Source organism: Gavialis gangeticus, unplaced genomic scaffold, assembly GCF_001723915.1.
Source record: "Gavialis gangeticus isolate Ggan-Ray unplaced genomic scaffold, GavGan_comp1, whole genome shotgun sequence".
Lineage (NCBI taxonomy): Eukaryota > Metazoa > Chordata > Crocodylia > Gavialidae > Gavialis > Gavialis gangeticus.
The window spans coordinates 81,488,506-81,491,213 of record NW_017729034.1 but is presented as its reverse complement, the minus strand read 5'-3'; positions in this window follow the sequence as shown (position 1 = coordinate 81,491,213).

The following is a 2,708-nucleotide window of genomic DNA, read 5'->3' as shown; positions in this document are numbered from 1 at the left end:
AGGGCGCCCGGCCCCGCCCACTCGTCTTGGCCACGCCCACTGGAGGATCTTTTTGGTCTCCCTTGGGCGCCCCTGAGCCTCTGGCCCTGTGGTGCTTTAGGGCAGCAGGGTGGTGGGGGCAGGCCAGCCTCTTGCCTAGCTTTCAGGACACCTAGCCTCAGCTGCTGGGGTTACAGGCAGTCTTTGATTTAAGAAGTTTGGAGTTACAACCAATGGCACTTAGGGCACTTATAAATTGACCCCGTTTTGCCTTTCTGACCTCAGGTTTGACTTTAGGACTCTATGTGATGCCACACCATGCCAGCAAGCAAGTTCACTGTGTCGCCCATCTCCCTGGAGAACATCTGTCCAAACTTCCTTGGACACTTTCTTTACGAAAGCAGACAAGACTCCAGAAAAACCTGCAGCCAAGACTCCTGAGAAGACTCCAGCCAAGAGCCCTTCAAAAAGTCCAGTAAAGTCACCTCAAATAAGTCCTTCCAAATCAATATGATTGCTATTTACAATATAAATACATTAATGTAGTTATATTACTCATCTATAATTAATTGAGTACAAATTTCTGGGGTATTTTTGGTGAATATAGGGTATTGGGCCTTGGTTCAGGAACCAACTCCTATTTAAAGCATTGTTTCTATGGGAAAAGCAGTTCCAAGTTATGGTGTTTCAACTGAAGACATGGTTTTCAGGAATGAATTGTGTCTTAAGTCTGAGGACTGTCTGTATTTGACCCCAGCAGTCTTTCCTGCTGAGAGCAGGGGGGCTGGGCCCAGTAACCACACGATGTCTGTCTCTCTCCTCATTCAAGTGACCTAAAGTTGTGAACGGACTTTCTCAATTCTTTTCACTGAGTATGGGATTCTGCTTTCCTACCCATCCCAAATTTCACTTTGGTGTGCGTGCATGTTCTTAAATTTGCCCCATGTACGCTCAGATGTGGGTGGAGCAAAATAGCAGGTAAAATGCATATAACATCAAGTGCATATAACATGCAGGTGAAGTGCATATAATGTGATCCAAAATTATTTCATATACAAAACTCCCATTGTCTTCAATAGGAGTTGGTTGCCCATGAAGGGAATGAAACATTTTAGTATTCATTGGAACATATCAGACACTTAGGAAAATGTAAACTATTTTTATCAAGAATAATATTCCCCACATATCAGGCCCCTTCACAGGTTTCATAGAAATTTAGATTGGACTGCAATTAGCACATCCCAAATTGGCTACATCAATAGTTCTTTATAAGATTCAGTAAATGGGATTTTTAAAAGTTCTACTGATATGTTAAAACGTCACTCCACGAGCCAATCACAAAACTTGTTTTAGATGTTTTGTCAACCCATGCAGGCACAAATCATATACCTTTACTGTTTAGTCAACTTTCTGTTAATTGCTGTTTTTCATTAATGAATATCATAAAATTTTGGGGCCAAGTTATCATTGAAGTCAATGGCAGTTTTTTGAATGTGCGAGAAAAAGCAAAATGGAAATTTGGCAAAAATCCTGGACATTGCTCATTGTGTTGTACACAGAAGCAAAATTCAGGTTGAAAATTTGTCTTGTTTTGGGAAGAGAAAGTCATGCCTGTTTTTGGGAAGAAAATATGCCTGTTTTTGGATTAGAGAAAAAGCCAGATTTGCCCATAAATTTTGAAATGAAAATTTTTACCCACTGTAAATCAAGCTCAACTTTCAGGATTTATAATTGAATGGTGGTTTCGCTGTTTTTTGCACACAAATATACAATCCCCAGCAGCCATTCCTCATCTTTTGATGGGAAGAGTATTCCTTTCCTTCTTCTGTTTCTGCTTCTTCCTTTCAGCTTCTAATGTTGTAATTACTCAGTAGCCCAGAGACCATTCTGTTTCACCCTGTTTCATAAGCTCCAAAACTGCTGAGGGGTACAAATTGAATAAGGACGTCTCATTTTGGCCTGTGTGTGTGCCTAAATGCATAGATCAGTAGTTTTCAAACTGGAGTCTGCAGACTCTTGGGGGCCTGCAGACGATGTCTAAGGGGTCCTCAAAAGATGACTATGATCAATCAGAAGTAAATAAATACCCACACTTGCAATCCAAAGGGGTCTGCACCTCCATTCAAAAGTTTTTAGGGGACAACAAATGAAAAAAAAGTTTTGAAAACAAGATTAAGGACCCTGTGGGTGGATCTACACAAAATGTTTTACTGTGCATTAGAGTAATCTGCTGCACAGTAAAGCATCACCATCTACACCATCTACATACATAATCTGAAGAGTTGATTAGTCTAATGTGCCATTTTTTAGTACCTGTACATACAGGTACTAGAAAAATGGCACATTAACTAATGCACTATACTGTATGCATAGATGTTGACTGGGAACAAGCTGTTTCTGGTCAGCGTAGGCAGCAGAGGGCCACAGGAGGTGGGTGCCCATTCCAATTTTATAGATTCATAGACTCACAGGAGTTAGGGGCTAGAAGGGATCTCAGAGATCATCAGATCCAGCCCCTGCTGCTCAAGGCAGGAAAGACTGCTGAGGTCAGATGACTCCAGCAAGGTGTGTATCCAGTTGTCTTTCGAAGATCCCCAGTGAAGTTAACTCTACCACCTCTGGGGGGAGTCTATTCCATATTCTAGGCACACAAACCATAAAGAAGTTTTTTCCTAATGTCTAATCTGAAGCGATCCTCTATTAGTTTATGACCATTATTCCTAGTCTTC